The sequence below is a fragment of the Mytilus californianus genome, unplaced genomic scaffold, assembly GCF_021869535.1.
Source record: "Mytilus californianus isolate M0D057914Y unplaced genomic scaffold, xbMytCali1.0.p SCAF_6, whole genome shotgun sequence".
NCBI classification, from domain to species: Eukaryota; Metazoa; Mollusca; class Bivalvia; order Mytilida; family Mytilidae; genus Mytilus; species Mytilus californianus.
Genome location: NW_026262712.1, coordinates 85,970,835 through 85,986,304, shown reverse-complemented (window position 1 = coordinate 85,986,304; position 15,470 = coordinate 85,970,835). Strand labels below are relative to the sequence as shown.

The 15,470-nt window shown below is 32.4% G+C and overlaps 1 long non-coding RNA gene across 1 annotated transcript; it reads right to left on the bottom strand.

Annotated features, from left to right (window-relative positions):
* Nucleotides 1–8,520: 8,520 nt before the first annotated feature.
* LOC127706542 (uncharacterized) lies at nucleotides 8,521–15,369 on the bottom strand. Its single transcript, XR_007984535.1, has 2 exons — nucleotides 15,331–15,369; nucleotides 8,521–9,823 (listed from the first exon to the last, which is right to left on the bottom strand). It is a non-coding gene; the product is annotated as an uncharacterized LOC127706542 (long non-coding RNA).
* Nucleotides 15,370–15,470: the final 101 nt, after the last annotated feature.

Below are 15,470 nucleotides of genomic sequence, written 5' to 3'. Positions count from 1 at the left end.
ACTTTTAACGCATATGTATAAGTAGGAGAATGCTAATCCCTTTTTCCATGGTTGAGTATCAGCGTTAGCGAGTAATTATCATGAAGAAAGGGACTTTCATTCTCTTACAATCTTAGAATATTGTAAAGAGCTCAAGGCTCAAGTGATCTCTTGATTGATGGTTTTCAAGAATTTGTTTCATTGTCAGTTCAATGTTTATAATTAATGCATGACTTCCTTTTTTGGTGATTGTAAGGACTTTCTTATAATTTTGGAAATAATAATAAATTATGTTTTATAGATTAGATGACACAACTGAACCATGAGATGGTAGAAATTGTATGTTTCCTAATTGTGAGTATGAATAGAAATCATGTAATATTTTAGTGAGGAACTATCTTTTTTGTTTATTTACAGTTCAAATCAATAAATTCAATATCTAAAAATCTTATTTCACAGCCAATATTTTAGTCCAGCTCTTTACATCAAATACTACTTCATTACATGTATGTGAGGTAATATACTAAAACTTAATGTTAAAATAAAATGCTATTTATTCTAAAGTTAAATTAAATTCCTGTTTTTTTTTTAATCATATATTGCAAATTACTATTCTTGCAAACTTCGGATCCAGTAATTTGAGTTTTGGGAAGCGTATTAGCTTTATTTAATATTAAGGTTATGTTTAATTTCAAACTTTTTTTTTAAAGGGATTGCTTTGCTATTGTTCAATTTTTTAAAATTTGTTTAAGCTATTAATATCCTCATAATAACATTAACGCCAGTAAACTTCATCATTTAGATTTTTTTGTTTGTTTCAAAATTCAACTTCTAGTCAGTTTCAAGCACAGCATTAGTTAAACCCGTCTAGTAGTTATTGACAGTAAAAACCCGGACATAAGTCTTATTCGGTGAAATGTTTTAAAAAAGAAAGAAAGGCGTCAAAGAACATAACTATGATATTACTTCCATGTATACTACTTCCATGGTATATCCGTGGTCATCATTAACCTAAATATGTCTGTTTAGACCATGGTTCAATATCTTCCTTGTAAACAGCAACCCCTATCAAGGAAGTCATAATAGGAAACGCAAAAATCGTGCATTGACAGGAAAAAACATACTGATGATAATGATAAATAAATGACAATCTTTTTTTAAATGTCACAATTTGATTGCCATATAACAATACATACGCAAAATAATAAGGAGACGTGGCACAATTGCCACAACGACCATAGAACAAGTATGTAACCAACAGCACAATGTCATCATAACTTACGGCCTTCATCAATGAGTAAAACTCATATCGTACATGTATAGTAAACTATAAAAGATCCCGATATATATATAATAACTCTAAATATCAGCACAACAATGTTAAATCTGCAAATTTGCGGAAGCCGGGATTCGAACTCCTGCATATATATATATTGGAATAAAATAAACATTTTAAATATATAATTCTGTGCATTACTGAAGAAAACTTTATATATATATATATATATATATATACATACTTTTATAAACAAGTCTAAATTGAAAGCAACGTTCAAACCTATGATTGCGTTGGATAAAAACCGCAATTTTTATACGTGTGCATGCAAAACAAATTTCTTGGTAGAGGGGTCTAAATACAGCACAAACAACATTTTCCAAAAACCAAATAGTGAAAATTTATAGTATATTTCGACAAAACGCATTTTACATACTTTTATACATATATAAGTTTCAGCTAAATAATAATTTCAGCTATACATAATCTCAAATTAAATGAAAGGTCACTAAACTTCAATGAGAGGACAGCTATATGAATGGTGCTTGGATAAAATATTTCTGCCATCAGCAAAAGCAAGGAATTTGTACCATAAAAGATAATGACAAAGTCATTCAATAGAATGGTTCGTCATGTTTAAAAAGTGGCTACAGCGTGTTAGGCGACACACAGTATGTCTTAAATCAGACCAGAACCGTAGACCTGGCTACTATTGGCAAATGGTACAGTAGCGACTGACAGTCTACTAGCAGCTATTTCGACCTAGTTTTTAAAATATAAAGATGTGATGTTAATTTCGAAATGTTCGCCTCTGGAAAAGGTTTTTTTTGCCCTTAAAACCATCTACATAGTTTGTAAGAGTAAGAAAATAAGTTCTTGTAAAAGTACATAATCATGAACTAATTCCTCAAAAATTAGATCTACTCTTGTAAGTATCAAAGCACTAGATAAATGATAGCATTAAGGACTATTAGTTCATCAGTAGAAATTTCGACTTATTTTGGGTTATCAAAGAGCTTCTCTGCGTTCAATTCTAGCCAAAATACCCAAAATAAAACAGCGAACGACAGAATAAATGAAGATACGTATATGTTAACTAGACATTAAAGAGTAGCAACACCCATCTTATAATGTAACTTCAACTGCTTAAGATAAATAAAAAAAGTATCTGCAATATATAAGTTTATTCTTGATAGTGCCGGTCCGACGGGAGCATTATTTGAAGAAGGGTGAAGTGACATATGTTTAAAAAAAAACATGTGTAATCTGAACGGAAATCCATTACTAACATTCCTCCTACATTTGTACATCTACTTGAATTTTGTAAATTTCCATAAATGATTCATGATTTATAAAGAATTATAAACGTTTATTAATCTCTAGTTCAGGTCCAAATTACTGACACTGACTATCATGTCGACGGTATTGCAATGAAACTACGATGAGTCGCTTCTAGTATAATATCGATGTGAAAAATTAAAATAGGAAGATGTGGTATGATTGCCAATGAGACAACTCTTCAAATACGATTACCTAAGATGTCATATATCATTGAGGAAAGCATTTGAACTTCTCTGTACGTATTTCTTTCTACATTCCACAATTCAATTCAGTTTTAAGGACTGTTACTTTTATGTCAATATTCATCATACATCTATCAGTAATTATTAAATTAGTCACTGTATTACACTGTAATTTAGCACTTAGTGGAATAAATTGACATATGAGTTTGAAATTACAGATGTACATCACATTATATTTAATTTTCTGCACAATGAAGTAAAGTTAAACAATTTTCGTGAAATAAACTTTACACCTTATCAAACGGAGTTAATAATTTATCGAAATAATTTTGTTTTGCAATATATCTCATGCAATTATACAATAAAAGTGGCTAAATGTATCCTCTTGTTTTACATCAATTATAAATTCATAATAAATATGATCTTGTAATTTTTTGTGTACGAATTGAATTTTCTTTCTGCTTTTAAGAGGTCATTTGTGGTAACTCCATGGAGAGCCAAATAAATTATCTGTCTTTTATTATTGTCTTCAAATGCTAGTACAATATATTACATTACATAATTGTGTACCTAACTATTGTCTTTTTTATCTCTTTCTGCTTACTTTCATCTGACAGTCTTTGCATGGTTGCACGTTAAATGAAGCGTACGATAATAAGTAGTTATGTTCGTAGGTAAATTGAAGTACCAGTTCCTTTTTGTTCTCTACTTTTAGTTAATAAGACTGCATGTGTTAACTCATTCGAACCTTTAACAATGCATTTATGATATTATATCAAGTTTTTTTAACCGCAAATATGATAATAACCAATTTATCAACAAAGCAATTTCAATTGACAAACAACAGTGAATAAGAATCTGTTATTTCATAAATCCACGTTTAACGACCCTCGCATCAACCCTTCTAATATAGTCCATAGATTGTTGGAAAGCTCTGAAGTGTGCCTTTGTTTTCCAGTGACAGTAAACATATTCCGTCCCTTATTCAAGATCATTTACATGTAGATTCTCCCTCTGTTACCAATGAGTTACGATATTTGTCCACTTGAGATAGTTAAAATTAATTTAGATTTTAAATATGCGAGTATATTTTAAAATAAATTTGAATCATAACTATCGAAAGTGAAACAATATAGTACAAACATGTAGCCTATGAGGAAGCAGAAGTTTTTTTTTCTCCTAATAGACTATACAAAAAAGAAATGCATTTAAATATAATAAATATTGAACAAAGAATTGATTAAAACAGTCACATATGATATATTTGGTCAATTTCAGGTGACAAAATCAGTAATTATTGTGACCACAATGTGGGGCTAACATTTTAATATTGTACTACATCTTCTTGGCATGGATCGAATCAAATCTTGAATAAGGACCAGTGGTATCCTTCGCTGATTTGGTCCAATATTAAGATGGGGTTGGTGTTGATGGACCCGTCTATCAAGTTCGTCCAAAAGATGTTCTAGGGGGTTCAATCCGGTGACTCGTAGGGGCCGTGTCAATACATTAATGTTGTTCTGAGTTAAAACAAAAAACATCCATGGTTATCTGTGTTGAATAGGGCCAGGCATTATCTTATCGAAACATCAATGTTGTTCTGAGTTAAAACAAAAAACATCCATGGTTATCTGTGTTGAATAGGGCCAGGCATTATCTTATCGAAACATCTTTCTTTGTCGCCCAATAATGTTGATCATATGGCTGAAAAATATGTTCGTGCAGTTTAATTTCCTTGGGTACTCCAAGGTTTATTCTGCTGATGTAGACTATTGCAAACATATTGACACTACTATTGGCAAATCTGTAAACATACTGTACGAGGGCAGCAGGCGAAACGCTTATTGCGACACCTGTATACGCTGGTTCGGCCATCAAACCTTTGAGAGGTAAAAAGTGACTCATTGCTGACCCAATGTCGGCACCAATTACTAAATGCACATCCATTTATGTATAATACCAACGAATACTTGCATTTTGTGTACCTTCAGGAAAACTGATCCAATATAAATTCCACTTGGTCGAATTTTGCGTCGGAAAAGTCTGTTACGGATGGCTGGCAAAAATATCTACGCAAACCTGGGATATCAGTAGTAATGGTCGTGTCAGTGACTGTTTGATTACGTTATTGTAACACCAGGATATACGTATCTTGGGTTGGATTAGTGATACCACTTGAGCTGGTCCAGTGTAAATTTATCTTTCCCCAAGGCATGCAATTGTGTTTTGGTGAACGTTGATTTGTCGCGTGACCTCTGTTTGAAAATGTCGAAACAAAGACGGCCTGTAACATGGCCCGATCTTCGCATAGCGGCATTTCAAAGTAGAAATGACAAACGCACGTTTAACAGCTAAATTTTAATGCACGATGGTTTCAATGTTATTTAACCACACTTTCCCCGTGAAATATTTTACCCTTTGTCTGCAGTGTTACTGCAACCTTCATGCTTCAGGTCTCGACAAACATACAAAGAGTTGCTAAAATTCTTTGTACATGTATTTTTTATTTAGAAACAGGTTTAGTAACACTAAAAGCTCATTCCTTGAATATGTTTAATAATCAATTAATTATTGTCAACTTTTTTTTTTAAAGAATCGGACCTATGCCAATTTTTATTGTACTAGTAGATTATATTTTTCAGTCTTTCCCGTGTAAAACCAAATGATCGGATAAGACAACGGAGCTACAAATAACGAATTGCCTACAAATTACAACATTTGCCCTTAATTGTACAAGAAATAAAGAAGGATGCAACTTGCAATTTGTATCTATCCGTACACGTGATTGGTTATATAATATATAGAATAAGAAGACGTGGTATGAGTGTCAATGAGACAACTCTCCATCCAAGTCACAATGTGTAAAAAGTAAACAATTATAGTCAAAGTACGGTCTTCAAAACGGAGCCTTGACTCACACCGAACATCAAGCTACAAAGGGCCTAGTGACTAGTGTAAAACAATTCAAACAGGAAAACCAACGGTCTAATCTATATAAAATACGAGAAACGAGAAACACTTAAGATCCACATCAACAAACGACAACCACTGAAACAGGTTCTTGACTTAGGACACGTGCAAACCAATGCAGCGGGTTTAAACATTTTAATAGGCGCCAACCTTCACCCTAACCTGAAATAGTAGTGTAACATTACAACATAGTAGACACACTATAAAATATCAATAGAAATGGCTTAACTGAATCAAAAAGACATATTTTAAAACAAAAATAAGTAAACATACACTGAAGGAATAAATTTGATCTATGACACAATGTCAAAAAGACAACTATAACCTTGGACAAAATGGCGTTAAATGAAATACAAACAATGTAACGTACACAGGTAAATTTAAATATAATAATTTTGTTGTAAGGAGTACGGAGATATTTTTTACAAAATAAATAAATTTGTTGTTCATAGTACGAGAGCAGCAGTGAAATTTATCGTCATACTAAATACTAAATATCAAAGGTGGTACATATTAAAAATTGTGAGACGAGATATAACACAAAATAAGTAACATTGAATAACAATAATGCATTACTAATTGTGTAACAGGTCAAATTAACACGAAAGTTCGATTTGAGAGTACTCGCAGTTACTGAAAGCTAGTTAAAAGCCAAAAACAAAAAATAAAAGTATCGACAGGCAGTAGGATAGTTTGGATTTAACCTTATAATAAATACGCATAATGTTATATATAGATAAAGCAATCTCTATAAAGAAAATGAACGTGGATGTGTATTTATAAAATCCAAAAAACCATTCGAAAAGAATACAAGTTTAGCTGAGTTTTAATTTGTTGATGACAAAATCGATAGTTGTGCCAATGTAAACAATATTCAAAGATCTTATTACAACATTAATAAGATAACCTTTACTAATAAGTTTGTTTAAAGGTTCGATGAGTTTACTATGCACATTCTAATGTGTTCTCAATTTGTATATGTATGTACATGTAATAATATTTGCCGTTATGCGTAAATCGAATCAAGCTGTCAATGATAAACAGTGTGCTTGAATAGCCTCTAGCCTTTGTTAGTCTTGTATTATTTTTAATTTTAGTTTCTTGTGTACAATTTGGAGTTTAGTATGGCGTTCATTATCACTGAACTAGTATATATATTTGTTTAGGGGCCAGCTGAAGGACGCCTCCGGGTGCGGGAATTTCTCGCTGCATTGAAGACCTGTTGGTGACCTTCTGCTGTTGTCTGTTCTATGGTCGGGTTGTTGTCTCTTTGACACATTCCCCATTTCCATTCTCAATTTTATTTGACCTATTTTTTATATTCTTTTTTAAATCATTACACTGATGACAAGTAAGTTCTTCTTTGCACTGATTAGTTATTGATGGAATCCAAACAGACTGATTCAAGTAACAACCTTCTTCCTTGCCAATAATTCTCACTCCCGGGGATTGATTTTGACCCAGGTATCGGTCGACCTCGGATACTATACTTCCGGTTTTCCAACAAAACTTCAACTTTTTCTTGAAGTATGAGAGAAATATGGGACGATGGGACACCAGCGAAAAATAAAAGTGTGTCTTAACACAAGTCCTTATAATTCCTTAAGAATCCTACTTCTACTGACTTCAGCTTTCAAACACCAGTCAGCTTCGAATAATCTACCACATGACTCGTATCTACCGAGGTAGTCGCGGTGTGACCTTTCTTCGTTGAAAGATCGAAAGGCTGGTACTCTGTAAGTTCATGATTAAGGTTAAAATAGACCGTCTTCAATGCAATGGAGTCGATGAATCATCTTGTTTTCTTGCACAGACAGATCAAACAGTTGATACTTCATGCCCAGGTTCTGGGTGTTGATGTCGCATCCCAGGGTAATTTTTCACATTCCAGTGAAAGTGTATGTTGACTATGGTACAGACAGAGACTAATGTTCATATATAACAGCACAGGTCACCAAGTAATAAACAATATATCTATCAACTTTTGATAATAGAAATGACTGTCATATGTACAAAAATAATAATAAATAGATAAAAAAAATGTATTTGTGAATTACAGGTAAAACATAAGCATTAGCGACGTACATGTATGTCACACAATTTGCCCATCGATGATTCTGATTCGTATAAATTCTGGAATTTACACAGCAAATATCAAAATCTACAATTTATACACAACTATAGGTAACATATTAAAAGGAACATATTAAAAGATACACGTTTATCAACCAGATAGCTGTTGGAAAACAATTGTAAAATAAAGGATTTGTTTTACAAATTGTGTAATGTAAAATAAGATATCTGGTCGTGCAGTAAATTAAGTTTGAGTGTACTAATGGTTTTCAGAGCAGTACTTCCTCGGGTCGGTACTACCTTTGCATATTACCTTGAATAAATCGTTTCAATCCGTTTGTATGAACAATTGCCGTATGATTTTTTGGTCCCTGTACTTGGTATAACACGTAGTATTAATGTGTTATGAGCTTTAAAACGTGAACGTTGCTGCATGTCAAGCATCACTTAATTAAATTGAGTATCCGGGACTGAGTTAAATATTCTTCTACGGATTAAATGATGAAAAAGCCTGAATAGTCATTCAAATTTGCCAGAGAATGCCATTTTTATATCGAAGGTCTCACTAAAATCGGTTTGATTATTAGCGAAACCGTTGTTACATTTAGGTGGAAGTTCTAGTGTATGCATTAGTGGCGAACTCGGATCATACCTCAAACAAAAATGGCGGACTTCTCTATAGAAAAACAGAAAAAGTAGTGGCCAAAAATAAGTTAGTTTTAATATAGATTATCTCAAGTAATCACAATGATAGCATATTGGCATTCTTGCCAATGAAGATGCACACTTATAAATCAACTCAGTTGAAACACGAATAACAAGAAACAAAATACTGAGTACGATCCCCAGTATAAATAAATAAACATGCACACATACATGTATGCCCATATGTATCATCCATATCCCAAAACAGTAGCAGATAATATAAATAACGAAATTTTAAATATGCATGCATATAGCATGTTGCTACGACATATGTAATGATCATAATGATATGGTAATTCTATATCAAAACGAACATTTAAACTTTGACAGACCTTGCAGATATTTGTAATATGTTCTCGTTTTTCTCTCAAATAGACCCTTATAAAAAAAAACTTGTAAATTTTCCCAGACATATCTTTTATTTTTAAATATGATTTTTCTGGGAAAACAAAGATAAATGCACCCACACTTGCGAAACAGGCGTAAAACAGAAAAGGAAACTTAAGGCAAACCAAATACGTCAAATTAGAGTTCATCAAAATATACTAGGCAACGAAAGAAAGGATACACACGTTTGAAATCAAAGTTATCATAAAATATAATTAACAGGAAAAACTTTTGAATTATTAAATGAAAAACATTTGTTTGCGATGCCAGTGCATATGACAAGAATGAAAATGAGAAAATACCGTGTTATCAAAAAAGGGGTCAAAGTTTATTTTGTGCGAAGTGATGATAAAAATAGCCACCCAGTTTCAAAGATGATATTTAAGTATTCAAATATCTGCGCTGTATATCAATATTTTTAGTCAGCCCATGTTTAGAATTCAAGTTTTAAGATGGAATATCGACTTTTTTTACATTTGGGGTAAACAAAAGAGATAAATTTGCAAATATATGATGTTCTCATTTTTTGTGCGTGTCAAAGATTTTGATGACAAAACATGTGCAACACTCTGTAATCAATTGGTCAACATTTTAGCTAGGTGATGTGCGTCCAATTCCACTACTACATACAGAAATACATTGTTTTGTATTGTTTCTTTTGTTGACCAGTCTAAAAATAAATGAGTCACGAATATACCATATATAATCAATGAGGATGTGTTTCATCTGACTCCCACTGAACAAGGCGTAGATACAGATCTCATCAAAAAGGACTTCCCGGTAGTTTGTAATCTTCGGCATGTATGTAGGAGTAAAAGTTTCAGTTTTATTCGAAATCGTCCAAAATTATGATCAGGCATTCAGGCTTGATTAAAAAAAACATTCTTCCTCAAAACACTACCGGAGTCTTCTGAAAAGGAAAGTGAGATATTTCTGATCTGTCAAAGTAAAACAAAAACTTGCCTTAAGTGCAAAGTAGGAAGTGTGAATATAATGAAAAATTAATAACGCAAAGAATTACTTCCAGTTTCCCATTCTATTATAGCATTAAAGACTTGTGTATTATAGAAATACCAAAAAATATTTGATTTGTTTTGTCAAGTTATTTGACATATTAATACAAACGATTTTTAGGCATGGAATAATTTCTTCACGTGGGGAGTATATGATGAATGAGTTCAATTTTCCGTTATACAAATGCAAAACATATTGATTAAACTAAAATTAACAAGCAACTTTGTTTAAAGTTCTAACTTTTCATAAAGAGAATAAGACGATCTTTCGTTTGCTACAATGTTAAGGTTTCGAATTCGGGACACGCAACATTATTTGTGATACATGTTCTAAAGGGAAAACAAATAGAAACTCAGAGTAAATATGTAAGACTCAGATCGACGTCCGGTCTCTAATCGATGTCTGTTCCTCAAACGATGTTCAAATCTGACGTCATAATAAAATAAGATTACAAATCGACGGCCAATTATATTTCCCTCTATTCGACGTCTTTTTTTGTTATTCTCAAATTTAAGTCCAATTTTTGGCTTTTCTAATCAAAGTCCTTTTACGGACTTGTTGCCATGAAATCATAACTTTATCAAAGGGTGGGTTGAACCTAAAACTCAAAAAGTTGTTGAAAAATAGTCCAAATAATAATACTATTCAACAATTGGCTAAACGTTTTTATTATTTTATTTCCATTGTTTTAGTCTATATACTGCCCTCTAGATGTATTTCGATTATCATTGTCGTACAAGGTATACCCACATGTCATTTATTTATACGAAAAAGAAAGGAAAACGACAACGTAGGTCGAGAATATGAACGTCTTTCACCAAAATAATAATTTGCATGTATATGTAATACAAATATGATGTCGGTGATTGTCATTGTCTGATGTTTGTCCATTTATTTTGATAACAATATAAGAAAAAAAGTTATAGTTTCTGTAAGCTACTTCACAAAAAGACAAAACGATACAGATGATATAAACAAAGATCAATTTAGAAAATAAATGATTCAATGATATTAAAAATTTATAAATCGGGATGAGAGGAGCCTCTGGTAGATTGGATGTCGTTTTGGTGATTCATGACGTCGGTAAAAATATTGGACACTGATTTGAGAACGTGATGACACATTGGACGTCTATTTGAGGAACGCACATCGATTAGAGACCGGACGTCGATCTGAGTCTAACAAATATATCACACATTCTTATAAAATTTAGGACACGTCCAATATCCTTAAAACCACCTAACAACAAACATCATTGCGTAAGATAATGCAATGTACAATAATGATAAAACAAGTATTGTATCTGACAACGTTTTAAGATTTTTTTTCTAAATTAAGTCATAACACGATATAGTTTCACATAGTAATACCGTTTTCATTTTCTTTTAACAAGACAAGAACTTCAAAATTTGCTAAATAAAGCATAGATTATCGTCATATCACACGATGTAGTAATTTAAAAGCTCTTCAGAGTTTTTTAGAATCAATATTCTAGACAACTTACTTGCCTTTTAGTAGAACAAGTAGATGTAGCAGCAATGTTACTGACAGTTTAAATGAAACATTGTGTAGTTTTAGAATCACTCTAAAACAGGCACGTAGGTCAAAGTTATAGCACATGGAAACATTCAAAGAATTCATTAGTATTTTATGATTACAGTGTAGCCGACATATTACCTTTGTCAGCGTTGGTAGCTTCCTCGCAGACCAATTTACATTTCTAAGACTTGACATTTTCATGTAAGACAAATCTCCGAATTTGTACATACCATGGGCAACACGACGGGTGCCACTAGTGAAGTAGGAACTGCTTACCCTCCTGAAGTGCCTGTTTTGCATGGGTTCGTGTTGCTCAGTCTTAAGTTTTCTGTGTGGTGTTTTGTGAACTCGTTTGTCTATTCGTCGTCTTTTGTTTGTTTTTTTTTTGGATCACGGCATTGTCAGTTTCTCTCAACAAATGAGTTTTGAATATCCTCTCTGTACAATGTATCTTCTGCCTCATTTTGATAGTTATACTGTGCATTTCATTTAATATTGTTGGATGCCTTGTCTGCAGAGACAAGTAAGAATTTATCGTGAAGTAATGATAAGCATGTATCTTTGTTATTGATGACTGATTGATGTATAGCGTTTATACATGGTTTTAGGTTGCAACTACGGGATTGACTTATATGTTTAGGAACTTACCACATTCGGATAACGTTTATAGTTTGATCTTTTAATTATTTTTTGTTGACATATTCTTCAACAGAATCCATAATGATATAAATTTAGGTTTGTGATTTTTTTATATAGATTCTCATGTTAAATTACTATCCACAAATTTCCTTTGATCATGGAACAATATACTAGTAAAGATGTATCACACGAATAATAGTCGGCGATTCTTCCTTCGCAGGTGTCCGATCATTATGTAAACTTTCTTAAATAATAAAAAGAATATACGCTTGCAATGTACAAAAATGTTCGGCGGAGTCAAACCTAACGATATTTATTATGTAAAAAGAAAGGCAACTCTGAATGTTTTGTCATTTTATTTCTAATGTCTCATTGTTTCTTATATATTGTAATGCACTACAGATGATATGAAAAAAACCCAATAAATTGCATATTTGTTTGATTTGTTTAATATTATGCAATTTCACAGAAGCAAAGCTTTTATAATTCTACTTTTCTCCACTTAGATTAATAATTTCGATGATATTTTTTTAACTTTGGATCGAAAAGTTTTATCTAACCAGTAATATAACCATGCATTTATTATATTATTGATGAGGAACAAACGTGATAAAATAGATATAACTGCTTGAGTCCAATTGTTTGTTACAGTTTGATCCTTTGAAATTACAGAAGTTAAAGTCACCACAAGTGACGGCAAGTAACTAAGAACAAAACAAATACTTATTGAAAATGCAATCTTTGTTAACTTTCGAGATTCTTGTTTCTTACACGAGGTTGTTTTATATTGAGTAGTTGAATTGTTTACTTCTCCCATATCGTTTTCGCTGTCACTTGTTTCATCTCCTAATTCAGTTGATTCGTGTGTTGTTACAGAAACTACAGATCTTGTCACCCTATAGACTGAGATGCGTTTAGATTTGAATTTATTCCTCTTTTGAAGTTTGTGTCCAATGAGTCCGTAAACGGTTATCAACGCACTTATACATACTAAGAACACTAGTAATAAAACTCCGCTGTATATAGTGGCGTGTTTCTTGTTCTGAGATGTTAAGGCAAAACTACAATCATAACCAGTGATATTATTTTCCAGCTGTACAAGATTTATTCCACTGGTTACTACCTGAGGCCAGGAGAGAAGTGCAGCAATCATTTCAAGAATAAAAACACTAACATAAGCATGGCGGGGACTTAACTGAGCTTTCGTTGGCCAACAAACTTTATACAGACGATTTACTGACATTATTACGAGTAAAAGGCACGACGTTATTACTATGTGAACTCTGGTTGTTCTGAAACATTTGCATGTCCATTCGGAATAAAAAAGTCAATTGATGTGTCTGTTTGTAAAACTCATATGGAATTATTAGTATACACGCTAAAGTATCTGTTACTGCAATAGCTCTGATAAATGTCCAATGTGCTCCTTTCAGTTTCCATAAAGATCCGAAATAAACAATAATTACGAGCGCATTTCCAACTGTTCCAATGACCAAAACAATTGATAAGTACACCATTACAGGAATACGACGTGTTGTTTCCTCTTTATTCAAAATATCAATGGTTCTCGACCAATTACTCATAGTTGACCACTTTTCTTTCTCTTACATCCAAAAATACAGAAATGCAATTATCTAATAGTTCATTTTTTTTTTCTTCATTTTTTGTTCTATCTAAATTAAATTGCTATTTTAGTCTTTAAATTACCGTACTGTAAACTTTGTCATTCTTTTTTAATATAGCAACTGCATTCAATACATTTACCCTTGTGTCTGGTGTTTTGTTGTGATTTTTATTAATACATTAAACTATTTATTTAATTAATCAGTCGCTGCTGTAGCACTGATGACTGTAGAGCCCTCATAATTTCTGAATGAAAATTGCTTGAAAAAACAAAAATTGAAAAATTATCACGAAGAAAGTTTCATAATGAAGCAACCCATACTAGTACTTATATATGTAGGACTCAAATCTATGGTGGTTTCCAGATCTATGTCAGATTTCAAATCTATGGCAAGTATGACGTCACAAACGCCATACAAATCATAAATCTATGACATTTTTTTTGTTTTCTCCAAATCTATGTCAGATTTGGAAATTGCGTAATTGTCCGGGGAAAAGAGTAAACTATAGCGTCACAATTAAATAACGTCATATTACCCGGGACTCACAGATTATTTCCAACAAATACACAGGGAAACAATTTCAACTTTCCCTCTTGATGGTTTACAGGAGGAGGGACAATATATGCTGTACCGTTCTAATCCCTCGATGAATAAAGGCAACGCTGTTTTTAGAAGCGAATATCTCAGGAAAGGAATTATAGTTAATATTATAGTATCTACGGCTGGCAAAGTAATTAAAGTGAGGGATGTAATCACAGATACCACTTTGACTTAAATCGTTATCAATTTTAAAAGGTTTATTAAGGCACATATAAATGTTATGTAAAAAGGCAATTTGTTTAGATATTTTTATTCATACTGCATGTTGGTTTGTTAATGGACTTTCATTTTGACTATAAAAATAAGGAGATGTGGTATGATTGCCAATGAGACAACTATCCATCAAAGATCAAATAAAGTTGATATAAGCAATTACAGGCAATCGTATGGCCTTCAACAATGAGAAAAACCCATGCAGTTTAGTCGGCAATGAAAGGATACATTGTTGGTTAAATTACTTGGTCAAACAAGTACCATGCACAGAGTAGGAAATGCTTATTCTCTCAGGGCACATAATTTCTCTCCTAAGTTTGTTTCAGTGTATATCACTTCCTCACTTAGGAAATATTATGGTCGCCATCACGATTTGGTTGACCAATATGGACGGTCCATTTCACAAATGGTTATGGACAAGCTCCCGTTGTCGTACACCTAATCCGTTTTTTCTAATACTGACTTTGACTTACTACCGGTTTGTTCGTAACCTTTGGACATTGCGACGGGTGCCACATTCATATCATGCCATAGATTTGGAAACTAGAAAATTTGCCATAGATTTGGATTTAAAAATGTCTGCCATAGATTTGGAATGGCATGACGTCATATTTACCATAGATAGGAAATCTGCCATAGATCTGGAACCCGCCATGGATGTGAGTCCTACATACATGTATATATCCGTATAATTTATTCACTGTACCTTCCAATAAAATCAAAAATGTATTTATATGCACCTTCAATACGAAAATACCCTTAATTATTAAATTATTTAACATATTACCTTAAATATAAAGATAAAATAAATAGCACTTGGTGTCTGACGATTTGTAAATTATGAGTTTAAGAGAGGATTTTGTCATTATATACAACTAATATACTGGATTATTGTTTCAGTTTCCGATGTAAGACTTAACTAACAAA